We start from the raw sequence: 19,523 nt of genomic DNA, 5'->3' as shown, positions 1-19,523 counted from the left end.
CCTCCTTGACTGCGTGCATAGGATGATGAGAGGTCTTTTTAGTGTTTTGTTCAAATCTCTTGAATCAATACATATTCTGATGGGTCTACTTTGCTTGATAGAAAACACAGTTGACTGAAACTCTTTTCGTCTAAACAGGTATATCCCCTGTTCCCAACTGTAGTGCAATCCTGAAGTTAGTGTATGTAGTTAGGGGAGGTGGGGGCACAGCCGCCCACGTTGGGGGGTGTGGGGGGGGGCATAGCCCCCCACATACCCAAACTGTGTATATATTATTTTCTGGAAGGGGTTATTCATTTGAATTGTTAGAATCCATGGCTATGGTTTACAACATTTAAAATAGGTGGGGGGCTACACCCCCCAATGTGGGGGGCTGTGCCCCCCCACACACCTTTACTATATATACTAACTACAGGATCACACTACAGTGGGAAACAGGGCATATACCTGTTTAGACGAAATGAGTTTCAGTCAAATGAGTTTTCAGTGAAGTGAGCTTTCAGTGACTTGTGTTCAGGCAATTCATTTTCAGTGAAATGAGGCTTTGATGAAATTAGTTTCTGTGAAATGTGTTTTCTATCAAACAAAGTAGACCCATTCTGATATCATCTGAGCTTTTCTTATAAGTTACTACCATGGAAGAGACCCATTCAGTTGGTTCTTTTACTGGACAAATTACTCCTAGCTGCACCAATTTGTCTAGCTCAGCTTTGACTCTGTTCTGCATAGCTACTTGAACTTTCCTTTCTGGACATGCTTCATCTCAGGAAATCCAAATCCCTTAGAGCTACATGATCCAGGGACTTGAACCTCAGCACAGAAATAAATAGGACATGCTGGAGGGACAGATTCATATCCCAGAGGCTCCCCTCACTCTGGAACAAAATCCCAATCCATGTTAGGCAGAGCCCCTCACTGACCCTCTTCAAGAGAAATCTTGACGAGTGGATGGGAGATCGTAAGTTTACCCCTGGGACCTCGTCTGTGTCCCTGCTTGACAGAGGTACAGTAAACTAACTTTAAAAGGGCTACCTTCTGTGACCTACTATACAGAGGCACAGTCAACTAATCTAAAAGGGTGGCGAAAGCCAAACACACTCTGGCTAGGCTTATAAATGCCCTAGGGCAGATAGCCTAGTATCAACCTATGAAACTATGAACCTATGGTCTGATAACTGGGCTAACCTTTGGGTCTAACTTCATGGAGTACACAACTGGGAGTTTGCCTAGTTTGTCTGCAAAAATATAAGCATACTCATAAAAAATAGTTTGGGCGAAATTTGAGCTGTTATCATTCAAGCTTACATGGTGAATCTCTTCATTTAGTGATAGCAGTCCCATTCTCAAACTATCTTTGAAGCCCACCAATGACTGCACACATCTCTTGAATATGTAAAACTGCAAGTCATAGCTGTTCCCAGCAGAGTAACATGAAAGCACTACTGAGCTTTCAGTTTGAATCTCTTTACCACCATAAGCAGCAAGCTTCACACACTTTGTCAAATCAAGTTGATTTGCAGCTCTTACTATAGCAGTCTGTCTGCTGACATAACATCGCACTTTGAACCAGTATCTACTTTATGCCTTACAGGACTCCCATTAACATGAACAGTACAAAAGATTTCATTTTTTGCCCACAAATGTACTGCATTGAAAGTTTCACCAAGCACAAACACACCATCAACATAAAAAGTAGGGTTGCAGCTTTCTAATTGATCAACTTGTCTCCTTGAATAATCTTTTTAAATAAAAGAATGTGCCTTATTTGATTTATATAACCTTTTGAAATGATTCTACTTATTGCAAGAATGGCACTGCTGACCAAAGGCTAAGCACTTTTCTCATTTGGGTTCATGGTTATCATCACAATGGTGACAGGGCTAGATGCAGGTTTTGCTGAGCCACCCCTGTGCTTTGCTGCATGTACCCTAAGCTTTACTGAAGCTGCTCTGGGTTTTGATGAAGTTGCCATGCCCTTAGGCCTGTATCTTTTAGCCTCTTGCTGCATGCTATCTACATTAGCTTTAGAAGGTAGTGGAAAGCTTGCTTTCTCATTTGTAAGTATACTTGTGTGCCTTTCTGAAAGCTTGTATATCTGACAAATCTCAATGGCCTTGTTTAACATTAAATCACTTTCTCAAAGCAAAATCTTTCTCACTGAATCATTATTAATACTCCACACAAGCCTGTCTTTTATCAACTCATCTCTCAGATCTGCTTGTTTTAGCCTTATTTATCTCTACTGCAAAAGTTTCACCAGGCTTTTGATCTCTGTATAAAATAAGTGTCTTTCCATTGTGACATTTGTTTGGGAGTTACATATTTCTCTAAATTTACATTTTAAGCATTCAGGGTCTTCCCAAGTTTCAGCTTGTACCACAATATGGTGGGCTTCCCCCTCTCCTGCAATCACAGCAGGTGCATACACAAACAAATGCTCTATTTCACTGGCCTCTGAACCAGCTAAATTAAGCATAATAAATGCCTTTGTATGTGCATGTTTGCCAGAAAAAGCAGCCTGTATGAAAATATCATATTCCTGCTCAAACACCTTCCAATTTTCTGCAATATTGTTATCAAACACAAGTGGTGCAGGTCTGCAAAATCCTTCTGCCATGCCCACAGAAACACAAAGCAATCTTGGCCCTTGTAATTATGTACAAACATGCACACACCAGGTATTTGTAATAATATTCAAATGCACAATAATCTCTTTAAAACAATTGTACTTTGCAAAATATTCTTTTAAATAAGTACTTTGCGAAATAACTGCACTGTAATACTGCACTCACTTACCAACATTTTGCACACTTCAGATATTTCAAATACCTTTAGTTAATGTGAAAAGTAGTACCTTGCAAAAAATACTGTTGTGTCCTCTTTTTTTATACATTTTATGTGAATCGGATATTATTTTAAATGTTTTCGTAATTAGTTTGAAAATCACTATGTCGCACTTTAGGACATTTCGTTTAATTAGAAATTCGTTTTGAGGGTTCTGAGTGCTTTGTTTTATATTCATAGTGGGAAAAATCATTTAAGTGAGTTTCAGTACTTGGAAATTCGTTTCAGACATATTTGCAAGTCATATGAGCAGTAGAGATGATCCACAATGTATATTTCTCAATTTCTAACTGGTTGCCTCATGGTTGTGACTCTGGATCGCCTTCTGACACCATGTCATTTGTCTTAAGTTGTACATCAGAGTAAGATGAAGAGGTTTTGGTGTTCATTTAAGTAGTTTATTATATACAAACACATCAGGATGGATGGCAGAAACATTGAATGTGAACTAACTGACTGACTGCACTCTTGCTTGCACGTGCTCAGTACTTATATGCAGATGACCACTGACTGGAATGCTTCTTAAAGGTATATCACACACTCTGATCTACACCACCTATCTCGACAGGACCCAGGCATTTGACACAATTCACCACTCAGATATTATAAGTAAACTCACAAAACTGGGCATAAATTCCTACATCATCATATGGATAGCCAGTTGGCTCATGGACAGGACACACGTGGTTAAAGTGGATGACTCCATATCCAACAAGAGGCCAGTTATTAATGGTGTGCTGCAGGGCTCAATGCTGGGACCACTCCTGCTTGGAAGTCAAAGCTAAAGTGGAAGACCTTTGTATGACAAAGTTTGCTGATGCCTGCAAGCTGGGGGCAATCACTGAATCCCCCAATGATATAGATATCCTTCAGGAGGGTCTAGATCAAATGAGGACTGGTGCCAGAACCATGGCCTAAAACTAGATGTGAAAAATGCATTATCATATGCCCTTGGCAAGTCAAATAACCCTGCAAATTAAAACATCAGTAGTACATCCATAAGAGTAGATTCAGAAGTGAGAGATCTAGATACACAGATAGTTTCCTGAACTTTGACCACCATGCGTTCACAGTGGTGAGGAAGTCCTTCTATGTGGCACAACTTATAAGTAAAGGTATAGCATTCAGATCCAAGGAAATTATAGTCCCATTGTAGTCAGCCCTCATTAGACTAATAATCAAGTACAGTGTGCCATTTGGCATGTACTTGACTAGGCAGTTACAGCAGCTGGAGCAACCTCAGCTTCCTCACAAAGAAAATATTAACGACTATTAAGGGGTGACCTATGCCTGACCTACAAGACATTTACAAATCCAGCTCTGATGGAGCTGCTACACTTCTGCAAGTCAAACAGCATGAGGGACACTGAATCTAGGGACCTAAACTTAGTCAGCAACTCCAACAAATCAAACTGGAAAGATAGATATATGTCTCAGAGATTGCTTCTTCTTTGGAACAGGCTTCCTATTCACATTAAGCAGTGCCCTTCCCTGGCCATCTTCAAACACAGTTTGTGTCAATGGATGGGTAATCACAAATTCACACCTGGAGTAGGGCCTATGTCATTTATGAATGGGGCAATTTGTAAGATACTCAATCTATGGGCATACATACATGCCAGTCTCTTTCCCCTGGGGTCTATATATTGGAGTAAAATCAGATTATATCGGATAGGCTTGTAAAGGCTCTTAAGCCTTTACATTAGTAATCTTCTATGAATCTATGAAACTCTGTGGAGTTCCAGCCATTGCTCATAGGCTTGTGGATGCAATATTTAAGTTCCACTCATAACTATCTAAATAATATGCATTAGAAAAAACAATTACCTTTTAACATTTAAAATAAAAATATTACAAACATTAGACAATTTTAATATCATTCTAGTGATTTCCAAATTAACCTAGGGGCATGTTTTAGGAATCCAGTAATAAATTTGGATAGCTGAGAGAAAGACAGAATTAAGAAATGTGAAAATGTACTAATTATTTTCTGCTTTTAAACTAGTTTTGCAATTGATTGATAATAGTTGTGCACCAGCATAAACAGGAAGTCATAATTTAGAAAATGCATTTTAAATTAATTATTTCCAGTTTTATTTAATTAAGAACATTATATTAGCAAGACTTTTTTTATATACATTATATCATCCTTCAGAATCTAGATATGGAAATAATGTATCAGAAATAAAACTAAGTTACAAATGTTCTGGGTTAAAATTTTATTATTTCTCCACATTTTATTGACAATACCTTAGCTTTTATTAATGCTGTTAATGAAAAAGAAAAAAAAAGAATGATTTATATATCCACTTGTATTGAAAACAGCAGGACTTGTCATTATTAGAAATGCAAATGGATTTTAAAATTAGAAGGAGTGGAGCTAGACAGAAAGATATTTAGATAACAACAGTGTTCCCAGAAGGGGAAAAATAACTAAGAAAGCTAGAAGAGCTCCAATGAAATAAGGAGAAACAATGAATGCTTTCAAAGATGAAAATTAAGTGTAACAATTGTTTTGTTTGAAGAGACAGTCACAGTGGGCCAACATACGGGCTAAATAAAACAAAGAAATAAGCAATGGGACAACAAGAGAGATGGAAAGGCTCCATGAAAGAAACAAGATCTGGAGGAAGATAATATAGTGATGAAAGTTGAACTGCTGGAACAGATACACAGAATATAAGAGCTAACCGAAATATTAAAAGATGGAAGACTTTAAAAATTGTTTAAGAAAGAGCAACTTCAGGTTAATTGGAATACAAGAGAGATAGAAAAAAGGGCAGTAGCAAACTGGAGCAGTTTGTAATGTTGCTGTTACAGGAGAAATTTATATTATGAATAGATCAATAGGCAGGATATGCAGAATGGGACTGCTTCAAGTCAGCAGCAGCAGCAGCAGCAAGTTGACCCAGACACATTTTGACATGATTCCATTTGTTTGCCTGCAAAAATTGATATAATAAGGCAAGCAAAAGGACTTAAGTTATATACTTGCTAGGATGTCCCTGCTCCATAGGTTCATAGGTAGGTAGGTTCATAAGTAGGTACTGGGCTATTGGCCCTAGGGCCTATACAAGCCTAGCCAAAAAGGTACCCTGGCTTTTGCCACCCAAGAAAATGATTTTCCTGTGCCCCTGTCAAGCAGAAACACAGAAGTGATCCCCGGGGCAAATTTCCTATTACCCATCCAATCAAGATTTTTCTTGAAGAGTGCTAATGAGGAGCTCTGTTTGACATAGATAGGTAGTCTGTTCCAGAGTATGGGAAGTGTCTGGGACAGGAATCTATCCCCCCAGCATGTTCTGTTTATTGTGGTGAAAAGGTATAGGTTCCTAGAGCGTGTAGCTCAGAGGGATTGGAATTTCTTTAAGTGGAGCATGTCCAACAGCTCTGGGTTTGACATAGCTTTGCTTGTTAGGCAGAGATCGCCTCTGAGTAGGCGATATGCGACGGACTAAAGCTGAAGTTTTTTGAGTAGGTCTGCATAAGGCATCTGCTTTGAGGCCAGTAATCCTCTTTGTGAGGTATTTTTGTAGCCTTTCCAGTTGTTGTAGATGTGTTGTGAGGTACATACCAAAAGGGGCATTGTACTATATAATGGGTCTAATGAGTGATGAGTAGAGGGGAACAATGATCTCTTTTTTCCTGGATGAGAAACCTTTTGTGATGAGGTGCGCCACATATAAGGATTTCCTGACCACTGTGGTGATGTGATTATCAAAGGAGAGACTACTATCCACCTGTGTCCCAAGGTCTCTTACCACACTTTCGGTGGTAAGTAGACTACCGCCTATGTGGTAGTTCATGGGTACAGAGCTTTTACCAAAGGGGATGACAATGCACTTTTTGGCATTGAGCTTAAGACCATGTCTTTGACACCAGGCATCTGTCTCAGTGAGGCTCTTTTGTAGGATGTCCACATCATTAGGAGTTTTGATTACGGCTCCTAGTTTGCAGTCATCTGCGAATTTAGTTAGCCATAGACCTTCTGTGTTAGCCTGTACTTCAGAGAAGTAGATACCAAACAGGAGAGGACCCAGGACTGAACCCTGTGGTACTCCACTTGTCACTGGTCTGGAAGTCTAATTTGGAGTCTGCTACTTTTACAGTGTGGGTTCTGTCAGTAAGCCAGTTGCAACCCATCTTGTGACATAGAGATTTATACCTAGTTTAGTGAGTTTATCTATAATTCCAGAGTGGGGGATGGTGTCAAACGCCTTGGCGAGATCTAGATAGGCTGTGTGAACCACCTTACCCTCATCTATGGCTTCGGTGACTACTTCAAAGAAGTCTATCAGGTTTAGGAGACATGATCTGCCTTTTACAAACCCAAACTGTGTGGGGTCCAGAGTTTGGAGATCTCCAATGTCTTTGTTTATGAGTTCCATGATGATACGTTCCATGGCCTTGCAGACGAGGCTTGTCAGGCTAATGGGGTGGTAGTTCCCAGGGTCTGTTGTGTCCCCCCTTTGTGGAGAAGGATAACTGTCACAGTGCGCCATTTAATGGGCACAAAGCCTGAGGTGAGGCTGTGATTGAACATGGTACTTAGGTGGGGTGTCACTTCTTTCTGTAGTTCATGTAGAAGGCAGACTGGGATGTTGTCAAGTCCCATGGATGCTGTGTTCTTGGCTTTGGAGAGTGAGGTTTTTACCTGTGCAGCCGTGATTACAGGAACTTTGCATTCTTCCGGTATAAAGATGGGCCCTTTAGGGGGTGAGAGGGGGGTAAAGACAGCACTGAACCTATCTGCCAGGATGCTGGCAATATCAGTTGGGTCTGTATATTTAGTGTCATTGTGCTGTAACTCAGAGCAGATCTGAGTGTTGCCATTGAGATTCTTAACATAGCTATAGAATGCTTTGTGGTTGTCTTTAGAATCAGTGGCAATTTTGTTTTCATAACTAGCTTTGGAGGATTTTATGAGGAATCTCAGCTTCTTACTGAGGCTGACCAGGGAGTTCCTCCAATTGTGGGATTTGACTCTTTTTTGCAACAGTTTCTTTCTTCTGTTGTAGAGTTTGTTTATGGCAGAAGACCACCAGATTGGCTTCCTTTTTTTGGAGGATAGCATCTTGATTATGTTAGGGATAGCACGATCCATGCACTCGTGTAAGTGCTTATAAAGTGCATTTGTGTAGGATTCAGCAGTCGTACCTCTATTGTCCATCTGCATGGGTGTCGTGAAGTTTGCCACTTCTGTCTTAAGAAGCGTGAAGTTGGCTTTGGAGAAATTTTTTACGGTTGTTTTCCTAATGGGGGCTGGGAGTGGGATGTGGATGCCTAGAGTGATTAGCTTGTGGTCGGATCTGACCAACGAGGAGCTGACCTCTGATGTGGAATACCGGTCACCCATGTTGGTGATGACCAGGTCTAGTATATTGCTGCCCCTGGTGGGGGTGTGGATAAGTTGATCCAAGGCATTGGAATTGATGATTTCCAGAAAACATTGAGCAAAATAGTTGGTAAATGAGTAGTTTTCCCAGTTAATGGTAGGGTAGTTGAAATCACCCATTATTAGAGTGCTGGGTTGTACCTTAATATTTTCCAGTGTATCAAGAAAAGAGGAGTGAGAATCCTGGGGCATGGTGGGGGTCTGTAGCAAGCTACAATCTGGATTGCAGTTTTGCCCAGAGTTAGTTGAACCTGGATAATCTCGGATGCATTATGCTGAGCAACTAGTCTGGAGGTGTGGATATCCTTAATGAATATGGACACGCCTCCACCTTTAGTGTTTTGATCCGGGTTTGATATGAATTATAGCCTGGTAATGCAGGGGTGCTCTCTGGAGCATTGAACCAGGTCTGTCACTGCACAGATGTCAGTGTTCTCCATTATAATGAGTGCCTCGAGTTAGTGCATTTTGAGGTTTAGACTTCTAGCATTGAGTAGCATTACCCTCAGATTTTGCTTACTTGTACCTGTTACGGTGGTGAATTTGTCATTTGAACCTTGCCTAAAATAGTCACTATAGGGGTGGCAAGAGCCTTTGCCAGTATCTGGAATCCCAAAGGCGACAGGTGCAGGCCATCTCTGGCAAAGCAGCGTCATGTCATCCCAGGCAGACAAATACTGGATTCCCTTAGAATGACACCAGAAGCTTAGCCAATTGTTAAAGTCAATCATTTTGACCTTGTACTGTGGTGTCATTCTGGGTGATGGCAGGATGCTACTCAGGGCTAGGGTCATACCGGCCTGTGCTACAAGATCGGAGAGCTCCTCCATGTCTCTTTTCATGTAGTCCAGGGAGGTAGGTCTCAGGTCATTTACACCAAAATGGACAATGACAGAGTCATATTTGTACTTGTTGTGGAGTGACCTGAGTGCGTGCGTTATGTGGCAGATCCTGGCACCTGACAGGCAGCTGACAGTAACTTTTTCCTTGTTTAACCTGGTGAGTGGAACATCAGTGTGCCTGACTATAGAGTCACCTACGACTAGAGTGTTGGGTACGTTATGCCTTATGGGCTGTAGTTGAGTGGCACACTGAGTATGTGGGCTATGTGTCATTTGGGTTGTGTTGGGGGGGTGGAGGTTGCTTGCATTTCTGCTTTGGAGGCCTCTGTTGTTTGGGCAGATTTGTACTGAGAGCCTCCGTGAATGTAGGTGTGTGTTTTGTGCTTCTGTGTGTGTGATTTGGTGGTGTAGGTTTTGAGGGACTATGTGATGAGTGTGGTGCAGTGCAAGCGTTTACCTTCTCCTCTTGACTGTCTAGGCCAGTCTTTGGTGAAGAGAGCTTTGCATCCAGTTTGGCTATATAAGTGCATCTCTCACAGGTCGTAGTGTTGGGTAGTAGGAGGAGAGGGTTGTCTGTCTACATGAGGCAATTGCTGCATTGTCCCAAGATGCCCAGATTCATTAGATAGACAGGAGAAAACACCAGGAGCTGACATTTAAACATGCCTGAATAGGTGCTTCTTTATTAAGTACTAAAAACTGTTTTCCTCTAGACAAGTGAGGAAAGTTGAGTGCTATAGTAATTTGTAACTTATTTAGTGCTTACAATGAGTTCTGAACAAGTGCTGAGCTCAAAGAAACAGACGAGTGCTAAAACTAAAAAGCTGGCTAGTTGCAAGGGAAATTTTGAAGAACAGACTTTATGGCGCCAGCAATAGTTTAACCCCAGTTAAGTGGGGGGGGGCTTAGGAGCTCACAAACAGCCCTGGACACAGCAAATCTGTATCTGGACAAGACCTGCCACAGGAAAGGGGGGAAGCAAGCTTAGAATTTTTTTTTTCAGTAAAGTGGAAATGGAGAAAGCTGGAACAGAAGTTAATTCAACGTTAAGAATCTGAGTGCGTTGGCCTTCACAAATGTTCTCTATTAGATTGAGTGAACTAATGACACTAGACTGGGAGGAGTGTCACAGATCAAATATACAGTATAGGCGGGCAACTGCAAACCCACCAAGTATAAGAACACACAACACTAGGGAGGGTGCGTAGTAAAAATTAAAATTGCAGTTCCTAGCTGTAGTCACTAAATGAACGTTTTAAACAGATCAAGGAGCAGACTTGAGAATGCTTTTAACTGTAAACAGACAATCAAAAATGCACAGAAAAGCTCAGAGCACTCACAAACAGGAAATACAACTCTCAGTATGAAAAAGCAGTTTACAGCTAAGTAATGTTAAAACAGTATAAAACAATACATAAATGCAGTGAAACAATAAAAAAGCTTTATAACAGTGCAAAATGTAGTAGATCAACTGTATAGCACAATTATAAGCATTTCAGAAGTGCAGTTCAGTGACATAAGTGTAAGAAATAACTTATCCTGCTCTTGGAATCTTAAGGAATTTCCACTTATGCAATGCAATCCAGAGTCTGAGCAATACAAGCAGAACCTTTATAAGGCACAGGGTTTATATAGCAGTAAGAATGGAAGAGTTAGAAGATCAGATTACTACTCAGCCCCTGCTATTACCCAATCACTCGTACTACAGAAGGTCAGGAGGCCTTGTTACTCTCAATAATAATGAAGACAATCAGCAGAAAATGGCTGCCAGAAACACAGGAAACTCAAACAAAACTACCAGCCTAGACAACAGGCCTCTATCAAGATTATGCCACCTGAGCAGAACACAGAAACCTCACTTTAAAAGCATAGAAAGAACACCCACAAAGAGAAAATACAAGTCTCAGTATGAAAAAGCAGTTTACAATTTAGTAATTAAATAAAAAATGCAATTATAGTAATGCACACTATTACAGTTCCTAGCTGTAGCCACTAAATGAAAGTTTTAAACAGATCAAGGAGCACACTCAGGAATGCTTTTAACTGTAAACAGACAATCTAAAATGCACAGGAAAGCTCGGACAGAGCACACACAAACAGAAAATACAACTCTCGGTATGAAAAAGCAGTTTACAGTTAAGTAATGTTAAAACAGAGTAAAACAGTACGTAAATGCAATGAAACAATAAAAAAAGCTTTATAACAGTGCAAAATGTAGTAGATCAACTGTATAGCACAATTATAAGCGTTTCAGAAGTGCAGTTCAGTGAAATAAGTGTAAGAAATAACTTATCTTGCTCTTGGAATCTTAAGGAATTTCCACTTATGCAATGCAATCCAGAGCCTGAGCAATACAAGCCAAGCCTGATTAAATCTTTATGCATACTGGTGTATCTATCCTATGTCTGTAAGTGCTACTCAAATATCTTTGTTAAGCCAGTTTAGAAGATTGTTAGACTGTACAAATTAAAATGTACTATAAAATGCAGTATATTTCCATAAATTTAACTAGATTGTAAAATGTGTTATATTTGTATTATGTTATGATTACTCTTGTTTGACATGACATTGTAATGACTGTATATGTATACCATTGGAGCTTTTCTCCCCGGGCCTTAGCTGAAAATGGACATGTATCCAGTCGGACTATCCCGGTCAACAAATGTAAAATAAAATAAAATAAAATAAATATCCATAAAGCTGGTGAAGGATTGCTCCAAAACATGTTATAGGAGAATGAAAGTCATGGTTGAGTTATTAAATGAGCTAAGAATGAATGGAACAGAATGATGATTGAAATAACCTGTAGTTGTGAATATACAGCATGAATGGCCATGTTTCAGTCTGCACAACACAGGGGGTGCCCTAAAATTTAAACAATAGCATTACAAGCAATTAGACAATAGAAATTTGAATCATCCAAAAAACATGGACTGGGCAAAAAGGCTTAGACATAGGAAAGTTGACACAGAGATACTTACAGGGTAAGAAAAGTCAGACCCTGAAAGACCTGCAGGAAAGAAAACCATACCAAGAAATGTGGAGGGACCACATACCAGTAATAGAGAAGAGCTGAAAATAATCACAAATGAAACAAATGGATATGAGAAAAGAGACACGACTGCGAAGGGACCATGTGTAAATATTAAATCAAATGGACAAAATAATAAGTCTCTGCCAACAGAGACTCAGACACAAAAACAGAGAGAGAGGGGGGGTGAGAGGGGGAGAGAGAAGCAAAAACAGAGTAGGGAGAGTATTAAATTGAGGAGACAGTATATCGAGCAACTCACACGTGAACTTTGAAAAAACAGTAAAACAGAAAGAATGAATTGGTCACAGGAAAGTAAAAAAAATAAATGGATGGAATGGACAATGAAATTAAAGTGTCTGTTGGCAGGGCAGAAAGTTTAATATTAAAATAAAATGGTCCTTAGTTTGTGAAATTTTCCCCAGGGAATGCATCATCAAAATATTACAAGCAATGAAACTATGGAGACATTCCAAGGGCAATGATTGTTAATGCAGTTAAAATGGCATGGGCAGAAACCTCCATGGTGAGTGATAGATTATGTAAAAACTATGTAATGATGTAGAAAAATAGCAGTAGACATGAGTTTAATATCTATGACTAAGAAAAAAATGTGCTTATCTGACAACTAGAAGCAGAGAAATGAAAGTATTAGGGAAACATTAAAAGAAATGTAAAGAATGACACAGACAAATCTGAAATAAAGGAATGATGTCAATAATTGCCATAGCAAAGAGCTGCATGAATGCAAAAAAAGAAAACAATGTTGGACTATCATGAAATTACAGATGGAGCAACATATTAGTGAACAACAGTAGGAAGGTGAGAACACTGAATGGAAAGATTGTTATTTCTTGCTTGGTATACTGGTTAAGGTGTTTATCTTACATACACAAGGTGCAGGGTTTGTTTCTTACATGGGGTAATTGGCTAGGCTTAAAATAGTCCATAAGACAGTTAGCCTAGTACTAATCTATGAACTATGAACTTCCAATACTAGTATGAGGGACACTGAAAGAGAACAAAATAATGTAAAAAAGGCATGTCCATGCACATTAAATAGTCAAAAGGCAGGGACCTGGAGTCCATGGAGGAGGAGGAGGAGGAGTCTGAACAAAGATATCCACCAAAGAACACTATTCATCTCTGAGAGTAGGGCTGGTGGAAGGGTTATCCTAGACCAAAGAACACTATTCATCTGTGAGAGTAGGGCTGGTGGAAGGGTTATCCTAGACCAAAGAACACTATTCATCTGTGAGAGTAGGGCTGGTGGAAGGGTTATCCTACATAGCAGTAAAGGGAAGAGCTGCCTGCAAAAACAACATTGTAAATACAGAATTAGGTGGGACATTGTAGGTTCATTAAATCTTAACAGAAGAGGAAGAAAACAGAAATAGTTGGAGAGGATGACAGTGGCATTCTTATATGACACAAAATGAAAAATTGAAGATGTGAGAAAATCTTGTTTTAGGACTACCCAAATGGAAAGATGGACAAAGGAGGTGAGTAGTAGGGAGTAGCAAGTGCTTTTCTTGAGGGACTTTAGTCGAGCACAAAGGAGGAGATACAAAGTTGGATATTTATTTATTTATTTCAGACTTGTTAACCGGTTCGGTCCAGCTGAATTACAAAAAAAAAAAAAAACATTTTCAGTGGAGACCCGAGGAGAAAAGCTCCAATAACTTCTACAGCAATAAAAAGTAAAAATCAACATTATGCATAAGATAAAATATAGTGCAAACTGAAATGTTGGTATAGAGAACAAATTATAGTTGTCGCATAAGAAAGTGTGAGTACTAAAAACATAAACATACAAACAGTTTAGTCACAGTGTTGAAAAGCTAGCATGTTCTAATATTTACAAGAATTAGAAGTAATGCCAAGACACTTTCTAAGTAGAGCTTGTAGAATATGAATAGAAAGAGGTATATGGAAGGTTAAGTAGGGTGATTGCAGTGACAGATCTTGGAGTTAAACAGATGATATTTTAGTGTATTTTTAAAGTTATTGGCATGAGGTATACTTCTGATATGTAATGGAAGTTTGTTCCAGCTATGAGAGACAGAGTATTTATAAAGGTTTTTGCCTACATTTTTACAGGTTTTATAGGTCAGTAGCAAGAGTTGGTTAGAGCTACGGTGTAATAGGACAGAACTTTGGAAAGTGATGGGCAGATAGTGGGGTTATTGAGAAGGGAGTGAGCAGTTTGGCGTTGAGTGAGAGTAAGTTGATTTAGGAGTTCAAGCCAGTGACATTTCTGTAGGGCCAGGCAGTGGTGGGAGGAGTGGGGATGATTTACAGCAAATCTAGCAATTTTTGTGTATGTTGATGTGAGTTTGTGAAAAAGGGAAGATTGTAGGTTAGTCAGGACAGGTGAGGCATAGAGTAGGGTGGGTAGTAAGAAAATTCAAGCAAGGGCACATTTGCATTCTGCACTAAGGTATTTTTTTTATTTTTGTAAAGTATGCCTGCATTTTGGTGGGTTTTTTGATGCTTAGTTGCACATGTAGGTCAAATTTTAGTTGGCCATCAATAATAGTGCAAGGAGTTTAGTTTGTGTTTCAACTTTTATAATAGTCTTGTTGAGAGAAGAGACTGAAAATGTAGATTTACAGTGGGGGTGGGAGTTAGGCAGAAAAAGGAGGACCTTTGTTTTATTGGGATTGAGGATGATCTGATTGTCGTTGAGTCATCTTTCTACAAAAGAAAAAGAGTTTTGTGTAGTAGTTAACAGGTCTGTCAAGTTTTCGGAGATAGATATCAATGTGGAGCCATCTGCATATTGGACGATAGAGGAGTGACCACAAGAAGTATGGAGGTTATTGCTAAAGATGTTGAATAGCAGAGGGCCAAGGATGGAGTCTTGGGGTACCCTAACTTGGATAGAGAGGAAAGGGGAGAAACATTTAAGCCATCTAACTGATTGTTGTCTGTTAGAGAGGTAGCTAGAGAACCAGTTGAGGGCAGTGTGAAAGTGGTTGAGAAGGGATAGTTTGGGCTGGAGAAGAAAGTCAGAAACTGTGTTGAAGGCTTTAGACGGATTGAGGAACAGGCAAGATACAAGTTTGTTGTTGTCTCTGGCCATAGCAATAGTTGCAGAAAAGGAAATAAAGGCAGTGGAGGTGCTGAGTTTATGGTGAAACCTGTGTTGTGTAGGAATGAGGAGGATTTTCTTGGATAAATATGTAATTACTTGAGAGTGGATACATTTTTCAAGGATTTTAAACAGAGGAGAGAGGATAGCAAGTGATCTGAAGTTACTAGGTTCAGTTGAATTACCACCCTTGTATAGAGGTATAGTATAGAATGATTTCCTGAGGTCAGGAACTAAGGATTATTCAATGGATCTATAAGTTAAAATAGAGACAGGGAAAGCAACAGAGTCAGCAGCTATTTTAAGGAAATGAGGAGGAAGGTTGTCAGTAGGGGGAGAGCAGGGTTTACATTTCAGGAGTAGTTTTCTGATGTAGGAAACAGAGACAGCTTTGAATGAGAAAGTGGTGGCATTGGCAGTCTGAATGAGAAGGATAGAGTGGTTTGTGTTACAGGCGTCTGTAGTAGAAGAGGAGTTATTAGGCATGAGCTTGTCAATAGTCTCTATGAAGTAATTGTTAAGAAGTGTGGCAGACTCTGTTGGGGTGTTGTTAGGGAAGGGGTTGGGATAGGGGTGGTAACAGGATAGATAATTTTGTTAATAGTACTCCAAAATCTTTTAGGGTTGGTGTAGTGGTTAGTTTGAGCTGGGATGTAGTAGTTTTTCTTATCGTGGTGGATTTTTTTTTTTTTTTTTGGTGAGGTTTCTAAATTCTCTGTAGTCTTGTAACTGTGATGTTGATTTACATTTTAGCCAGAGTTTCCAAGCCTTATCTCTGTTTCTCATGAGGGAGAGTGTATTTCTAGTGAGCCAGGGGGCATAGTTGGATTTGACCCTGATTTTCCTTAAGGGAGCTAGGGAGTTCCGGATGTCAAGAAAGATGTGGTTAAATGTAAGTATAGCTTCATTAATTGGCAGAGAGTGCAGGAAACACCAGTTGATAGAGGAAAGATACTTATTCTGAGTATCTGGGTTAAAGTTGGTGAGTTTTCTACAGTCTCTGTAGAGGTGAGGTCTCTTTAGTTGGGGGAGTATCCATAAATTAAAGTTGGCAGGTGGTCACTTATAGTGCTGGAGGAAGTACAGAGATTATGGTACATGTGAGGTTTGTTATGAGGATCCAATCTAGAGTGGACTTGGGTGTGTTTTTTTGTAGGTTAGTGGGGATGGAGATCAGTTGGGAAAAGCTGTGGAGACTGATGCTGTGTTGGGGGGAGTGAATATTTAGGTCATTCCAATCTATGTTAACATCTCCAAGGATTAAAGTTTCATAGGCAATATGTTGTGACAGCCAAAAAAGTATTTGTTCAAGGACTGGGATGGTTTTACCAGGTGGGATGTAGATGATATAATAGCAAATTTGTTTTGGGTATTTAAGTGACAGTTTAGAATGAGAAGCTCAGCAGATTGAAAATTTGAGATGGAGACAGTAAGTGGGGAAAGATTAAGGTGTTCAGAATAGAATATGGTGACACCTCCACCTTTTTTTGGCATTCTATCTACTCAGTACATATTAAATCCTGGAGGTAAGATTTCAGTATCTGAAATGTGGGGTTTAAGCCATGTTTCAAATAGGGCTAGGATTTGGGGTTTGTTAGAGGCTATCCAGGAGTGAAAGTCAGTAATTTTATTGACTAAGCTTTGTGTGTTCAATGAGAGGGTGGTTAGTTGTTTTGAGGGAGGGGAGGTAATGTTTGGCAACAGCAGAGGGGATGCAGGCTTAGTATAAACAGAGAAGATGAGAGTGGCAGGGGAGGGTGGGCCTAGGTTTGGATGAATGCCACCAGAGAGGAGTAAAGAAATGTAGAATAGGATTGGATGAGGAGTGTGGTGGTCATAAGTGGAACATTTAAGTTTCAGGTTTGGAGAAGTAGAAAAAGCAGAAAGGATGTAGAGTTTGAGAAGACAGATGTAGAAAAACTGGAATAGTGATGAGATAGTGTAGAAATGATTATTGTTATCTATAGTAGGTAGGCAGGTGCTGATGGGAGCTGGTTGAATATGGTTTATGTTTCAACGATAGCTAGTGAGGAAGGAAAGGAAGAACAACAGTGGAGCTAGACAGTATGGGAGGAACATGATTAGTGAATGGTCATCTAGTTTCAGAAGAGAATTTGATAGTGCAGTGGAAAATGTGGGAACAGTACAAAATGGGTAATAAGTTTGTAGGGGAGGGTGTTAGTTGTAATGTCAAAGTGTTAAAGTAGGGGTAGCAAGATGACAGGTTGGGGTGTGCTGGAAGGGGTGTGTTTATGTAATGAGGCTTAGGTACAAGTCTAGATGTTGCAGGGGTGGGTAGGAATGGTGGCAGAGTGAGCCCAAGTGTAGCTAGGGTGAATGGAGCGGGTTGTCCTAGACCAGGGAATGCATGCAAGCAATAAAAAAGTCTACAGAAACAATCAGAGACCTGGGAAGAGGAGGCTAGGTAAATATGAATGAGTTCTATAGTCAAAAGGAACAGGCAGGAATTAGGAGAAATACAAGAGTCAAAAGAAGCAGGCAGAAATTAGGAGAATTTAGACTAGGGAGATAATCTACTAGATAGACTTTTAACAAGGAAGGAGGGGTGTAACTAACAATATGTGGAGGAGGGCTAAATAAGCGTATATGCAGCCTAGTTTAAACACCATGGCAGAAGAAGAGAGAAAAAAAGTAAAAATAACTTGGGAGTCATGGGGTAGGGATACAGTGCAGCTGTCAGTACTGATGCAGAGCTCAACCAAAAGGCACTAAAAGTACCTGTTTGTTTAAGAAAGCAGTAGCTAGTGCTACTGAAAGGATTAAACAGCAAAATTCAGTAGAGTTTAGTTAAAAATAGCCATTGCAAGCACCTGGATAGAAGCAGAGAGGCTGTAGAGCTTATACATCACTTATAATCTATCCAGTCATTGTCAGTTAAGCATTATTTGGCTCATTCAAATCCTGCCTCTTAAACCTCATTCTTTCTCTGCATACATTGTACCCACAATTTCCATTTTTTCCTATGTAGTTTGCTCCATCCCTTTTCTAAAGATTCCAATTACAGTTGCTTTATCTCTGTTACTATATTCACTACTTCTAGTAACGTTGGTCTAGACTTTGATTTCCATTTTCTAGTAATTATTTTTTTGGCAGCTACCATAATTATACCCAGCAAGGCTTTACTATGTCTAGGCAATTCCGATTCTGTATCATAGCTCAAAAGAATCGCCGCCCCAGTTAATCCAATCCACTCACCCAGCATCAATGACAGAGCAAATCACAGGGAATCCCTAAAGTTGACCAGCTCATTACATTCCCAATAAATATGTTCCCAGCCACCTCTTTCTTGCCGGTGGCACCGCCAACATTTGCTATTCACCTGAGGAAAATTCTTAGGGAGTATTTTAGAGCAACACAGTTACGGCTCTTGTACATAGCACAAGCAGAAAACTATAATTCAAAGTGGAAAGAATTATGATGATACGGGGGGGGGGGCGAATAAATAAGGAGAGATTGGTATTTTGGATGCAGACTCTTAAGGGGAACAACAAAAATCATACAGAGTATTATATTCATAAAATAGCAGGGAGTGTTCTAAGAACTACACCATCATGAAAATGAAGAAAAGAGATTCTGCTGATAGTGATGACTGTGGTTAGGGATGCAGATAACAGGCAAGAGGGGGCTGGGGTTTAGTGGAGAAATCTGGCAAAGGAACCAAGGTATCAGGAGCAAGTAATTAGAAAGGGAAAAGTAATAAAATGGGAAGGGGCCAAGAATTTATTTAGACAGCAGGTTAGAAACTGACTTCCCTATCAAAGATTGATATCAGAGTATAGGCAAAGAAAAAGAAATGGGATTTCCAAAATGAAAGACCAGCACTGGTAGAGTTTTTAATAGAATCTAGAACAGAAGCTGCCATTAAAAAAGGAATAATCAGTAAATCATATAAAATGTTGCATGATAATTATAAGAATCAATCAAAGGAGCATAGAAAGGGTTGGGAAGAGAGATTGGATAAGCAATTCACAAAGAGACAATGGGGGATATACAGTATGTATATCTCCCAAATATGCAACAAAGTCTAGAAGACTTGGGATCTTTGCCCAGAAGTGTTTGCATAGGTATTTTTATACCTTCTTGTAAAAGGATTGTATCTATATAGTAATTTGATCATATCTGATTTCAAATACTGAAGAAATAATGATTTTGAATTCTCCTCCTGGGACAACTTCAGTTTTGTATATATATATATATATATATATATATATATATATATATATATATATATATATATATATATTTGTATTGATGTGCAGCGTGTCTTGTGTGTGTGTATATATATAGATATATATA

The sequence above is a fragment of the Protopterus annectens genome, chromosome 2.part1 (genome assembly GCF_019279795.1).
Source record: "Protopterus annectens isolate FY-2018-M chromosome 2.part1, PAN1.0, whole genome shotgun sequence".
Lineage (NCBI taxonomy): Eukaryota > Metazoa > Chordata > Ceratodontiformes > Protopteridae > Protopterus > Protopterus annectens.
Note: the sequence above shows the minus strand (reverse complement) of the source record.